Source organism: Grammomys surdaster, unplaced genomic scaffold (genome assembly GCF_004785775.1).
Source record: "Grammomys surdaster isolate TR1022 unplaced genomic scaffold, NIH_TR_1.0 199, whole genome shotgun sequence".
Lineage (NCBI taxonomy): Eukaryota > Metazoa > Chordata > Mammalia > Rodentia > Muridae > Grammomys > Grammomys surdaster.
The window spans coordinates 2,905,160-2,910,911 of record NW_021604644.1 but is presented as its reverse complement, the minus strand read 5'-3'; positions in this window follow the sequence as shown (position 1 = coordinate 2,910,911).

The window sequence follows — 5,752 nt, the reverse complement described above, 5'->3', positions numbered from 1 at the left end:
AAAAGAATAACTGTCTCAAGCCAATAGGTTAAAATTTCACCATAAAAACCAAGGAAAACCACAAGCTTGATGGCTCAGGTCTGTAACCCTAGCACTTCAGAGGCCGAGGCAGGAGGACTGCCATAAGTCTGAGAGCAGCTCCAGCCCTGCCAAGGCAATATATGAGACCTTGTCTCAAAAACAAATAAATGAGTACAAGTTTTAAAAATAAAATAAGCTAGAAAAAGATCAGTAAAGGGAGAACGCAATTGTGGAGTGGCGAACGCAATAAAGAATCAAGGAACAGGACAGTTTGGTGGTGCATTAATCCCAGCATTCAGGAGGTGGAAGCAGAAGGATGTTCATGAGATTGAGGCCAGCCTTGTCTACAAAGTGAGTTCCAGGACAGCTAGGGCTACACAGAGAAACTGACTCAAAAAACAGAAGAAAACAAAAGCTTCTGAGTGTAAGCTGGTCATGGTGACATGAACCCTCTGCTGCTCAGAAAGCTACATTCCATACACACTTCATTCTGCATTCCTTTATTCTGGTGCTGAATGACTTAAATGAAACTAAGATAATAACTTCAGGGGCTGGAGCCATGGCTCAGTAGTTAAGGACTCTGGCTGCTCTTGCAGAGGTTCTATTTTCCGCACTGTGTGGCCGTTCTCAGTCATTTGTAACAGAGCCATCTGAAACATCAGTCCCAGGGGACCCAATCCCTCTTACGGTCTTCAAGGGTACTGTATGAACATAGTGCACAGACATACACTCAGGCAAAGCACCCAACCTACACAAATTTATTTAAAAAATTATTTTGTTTGTTTTTGGTTTTGGAGACAGAGTTTCTCTGAATAGCCATGGTTGTCCTGGAACTTGCTCCATACACCAGACCGGCCTCAAACTCTCAGAGCTCTGCCTGCCTCTGCCTCCTGAGTGCTGGGATTAAAAGTGTGTGCCATCACTATCTAGCAATAAAATATAAAAAAATTAAAATTAAAGACTGAGCATCTGGAGTGTCAGTGAGGAAATAGAACAACTGGACTCTGGCACCCTGTGGTGGAAATGAAAGTCTGCACAATAGCCTAATAGTTATTTAAAATGCAAACCAGCACACCACAGCAGACATCAAGCCAAGAGTAATGAAGGCATGTATCGACACAAAGATGTTACACAAATGTCCATACAGCTCTGTTTGTGACAGCCAAAACTGGAAACAGCCCACCTGTCCACAGCCAAAGGCAGGTTCATATATGAGAACACCGTTTAAGCCAGTGGAAGCGAATGGACCTGGTACCACAACACGGAGGAGTGTCAAAATAATTCGTACTAATTAAAAAGTAGTAAGATGTCGTTGCACTATGTCAAGCCATATGATTCTATAACATGCAGATGGCTCTATGGCACTGTACGTGGGCCAGCGGCTGCTTACAGTTAGTGATGGGATGACTTGGTCACAAAAGGGCAGCAGGAAACTTCTAGAAGTAACAGATACGTCAATTGCATCAATTGAGATGAGCTGCAAGATATGCACAGAAAATAAAAATAAATGATGTCTGAAAATTTAGAGGACCACAAAACGTCTGTGGTCTCATAGGTCTTCTTCTCAGAAATTTTTATCAAGGACATTTCAAAAGAAATAAAAAGTCCCTTGTACAAACATCTTCCTGGCAGCATGACCTATACCAAAAACTACTAGCTGCCCAGCTGCCATGCACGTGCTAATAGATCCACACTGGAGAGTTTCAGTCACAATTACAAATAAAAGAAAAGGGAAGAGCCAAATGTGGTAGCACGTACGTCTAGTTCCTACAGCTGAGGCCAAATGATCATGAGTTCAAGGCCAGCCTGGGGTACATAGTGGGTTTGAGGCCAGTTTGAATTCCATAGCAAAACCTAGCTTTTAAAAAAGGTAGAGAGACTAGGTAACAGTTCAGTGGGTGAAGTGCTTGTGTATCCTGTAAGCATAAGGACCTGAATTCAATCCCCAATTCCCACACAAAAGTGTGTGTTGTGGTGTGCATTTGCCATCCCAGTACTGGAAAGACGGAGACAGAAACATCCTGGAGCTGGTCTAATAATCGAGCTCCAGGTTCCCTGGTACTGGTACACACACACACACACACACACACACAGAGAGAGAGAGAGAGAGAGAGAGAGAGAGAGAGAGAGAGAGTGGCTTCATGTATTTATATTTACAAAATAATGCAAATACCCCATGTGCAGAAACCACAGAGTTATAGTACACTATGGTGACATCTGTGTGAACTTTCTTTATATCCATCAGAACACAAAGAGGAAGAAAACACTGAGGAGAAAATGAAAGGAGATGAATGCTGAGTGAAGGGCAGGTGGGGATGTTTTCTTCTTGGTTTGTCTCCTGTAAAGTTACAATGTTTTCATAACAGTTTTCAAATGTCTTCTTGTTGGTTTTGGCTCGGTCTTCCCACCTGGGGATTACTGCCTGCTTTGGGTCTGTCAGCTCTCAGCATCAGCACCTCCATGTGGTCAGCCACAGCCCAACCAGCTTGCCTTGAAGCCACTGACAAATGCTGACCAAGCCTGCGTGGTGAGAAGGATGCCCCCTTTCTTCTCTTCAAGCTGCTCTTGAAGCTCCTCTATTTCTGCTCTTGTTCAGGTTGCTCCAATACTGTGAATGAATGACAGGTTCTAGAGACCCAGCCCCCAAGAGAGGAGGAGGAGGAGGAGGAGGGAGAGGAGGAAGAGGAGGAGGGAGAGGAGGAGGAGAAAGAGGAGGAGGAGGAGAAGGAGGAAGGCTGGGCCAGCAAACAATGTCTAGGAATAGAGGTGGAGCAGCTTACATGAGCTTGAATCATTTGCTCTTTGCTCATCAACAGATAAAACTGATGTCAATCACCTCTGACTGGCCAATGCCCCAAAGGTGACACAACCAGAAACAAGAATACAGTGGCTCATCTAGGACAGGGTAAAAACCTTAAAGGAGAAAGTGACAGAAACTCCGAAACAGCAGGGGCTCCTGTCCGGCTTCACTGTGACTCCTCCCACAGCTAAATATCTGGTTCCTGCTTCTAGCAGATCCTTTGTCCCACCTTCTGGGGCCAGGAAGGTAAGGAGCTACACAACACCCATCCAGGTCGTGGTCTCCTAATGAGACCCCAATACCAGTCTCTCACCCTTCCTCACTCCTGTATTATATCCACACTAGGAAGGCAAGCTCAGCTTCCCCAACTAGTCCCCAGTGCCCTAGCTTGCTGGCTAATAGACACAGGGTGTGTGTGTGTGTGTGTGCGCACGCGCGCGTGCACTGCTGGCATGGCACCCAATGGCATGAAGTTATATTTCCCATCCGTAGCTTAGAAAAACAGAAAGAATTTAAATATTCCATCTCCTCCTTCAGGGAATCCTCTGAGTTTACCTAGAGGAACCAAACACCCCTTCTTCAGGCCTGTCTCAGCTTGTTGGAGGCAGGGGGGGGGCTGGTTGTTTGTTTTGTTCTTCTCATGTATTTGATGGGATTGGGGTTATATGTCTATACTTTTCCAGAGCTCTTTAAGAGTGCTGTCTTTAACCTCGGGGGAGAAGAGTGCTTGTCTAGCTTGCAGAAGCCCTAGATGTGACCCCCAACACTGCATAAACCAGGTGTGGTGGGGCATGCCTGTGACCCCAGTCATCCTCAGATAATAAATTTGAGGCTAGCCTGGAACCTGTGAGACTGTCTTAAAGATAACAATTTAAAAAAAAAATTTAAGGAAAAAGATCAGGGGAGAAAGTTGGAAAGTGGATGTGTGAGAAGGGCTCTGAATGGCAGGCCTAGCAAAGCACTTGACCTTGCCTGTAGTTGACTGGGAGAGAGTTTGTGCAGAGAGCGAGGATGCCCTCTGGAGAAGACTGTTTGGAGCCTTGGATACATGGAAAACCTGGTACCTTGTAGGCTGAATCCCTCCCTTCCCCACAGAGCAAAGGACTCCCAATATTCTCCTGGGTAAACACTCATCTGTCCTGGTCTTGCCCCTCCAGGAGGGGAGAGGATAATTTGGGCTGTGAGAACCTACTGGTTTTCTTCTTTCTGTTCCAAGTCAAGAATTGGGACAGGCAAATTAACTGAAGGTGAGATCAACACACGGGTCCCAGGACTCCAGACAGAAACAAAAGAATGAACAAAACTTTCAAAAGGCAGGCAGAGAGTGAATACACAGATACCACCACTCCCACCATCACCACCACCCCCTCTGGGCATCCCGGCTCAAACATCGCCTAGTCCGCCCCACCCCCACCAACCCCCACGCAACCCACCACCACCTGCCTCTTTTCCGCCGCGGGACAGAGCTGCAGAGGGCACCACCATGGCCACCGGATCGGCTGGAGGCATCCAGGACCCACGGAAAGGAGGCAGATCGCAGTATCTATCCTTCTGTGCCTTTGACTGTGGAACTAGAACCTAGTGCTGGACCAGTCTCTCCTCAAGGGGAAGGGGAGTAACGTCTTTTTGACACTACCTAGCAAAAAAGACAAGCCTTCCAGCCTGTGCCACTTGTGGGCAGAGGTGAGATGTCCAAAAAGAATTATCAAGTAATTAGTAAACGTTTTCTGTGACCTAGCTGGAGTTTCCACAGGGCTTTCACTGTACAGGGATCCCAGGAGCTTGTTTATTCAGTTAAATACTGTAAACAGATTACACTCCGGAGGGAGTAGGATACAGGAACCGGGGCCCAGGGAGCAGAACTCCAGCTTAAAGAAGCGCCTTTCTACGGTGCCTTGTAATTGAGTAATTAAGTTTCTTTCCTCCGAAGTAAAGACGAACAACCATCCCTGCAAATTCTGGGCTTCCTGGATTCTCCTGGGCATTACACAGAGCTCGGTCTCAGCCCGAAGAACCAAAAGGCAGATGGAGCACCAGGATTCCGGGATCGAATTGGCCTGCGCGGGCCAGGGAGGCTGAAAAGGCGCTGTCCACCCCACCCTATCCCTCCCCAGCCCGCGGCGCGTGATGGAGCTGACGCCTTTGATGTCCTGGGTGGAAACATTAGGAGCCGAAAGCGTGGAGCGCCACCCTAGGGCGGGAGCGCCCGCAAGGTCCAGGCCTGGGTCCGCCTTTGCCACAGACGGTCGGGGCTGTGCGGCAGAGCCCGAGCTCTCCTCCTTCGCAGCGCTGCGGAGCTCCGACGGTTCCAGCCCGCTTCTGTTCTGGGAATCCGCTCTGGAGAGTCCGAATGTCCCGGGTCCTGTGACTGATGTTAAGCCAGGGCTCAAGGCACCCAGAGAAAGGCGCTTCCTTAAACTGGTGGCAGGGTCCGCCCCCTGGACCCGGGTCGTGTATCCCACTGCCTCTGGAATGATAATTCTGTTTACACCAACGAGCCCGGAGAAAGCTCTCCCACATGACTCTGGGACCCTTCTTCCCCAAGCCCCGTGGAGATACGAAATCCTAGCTAGGCCACAGAAAACATTTTACTTAATTACTTATTAGTGCTTCTCCAACGGGGGCTTCTCCAACCTCCACCCACAAATGGCACAAGTTAGAACTTTCGGCCTTTTCTCCGCACCGTTGTTTCAACCTGAAAACAAAAGAGTATAAAAATGACTGCAGGACTCAGTTCCCACCTCCCATCTTCTCAACTCTGAGGAGAAAGCACACTTTCAGTTCACCCAAGGGAAAACTGAGGCCTTATAAGGTTCCAGGCTGGCTCCCAGGTTCTGGGTCTCTGGTGAGTGATCTGGAGTTGTTACAACCAGCCACACTGAGCTGGTTTGGTTTGGTTTGGTTTGGTTTGGTTTGGTTTGGTTTGGTTTG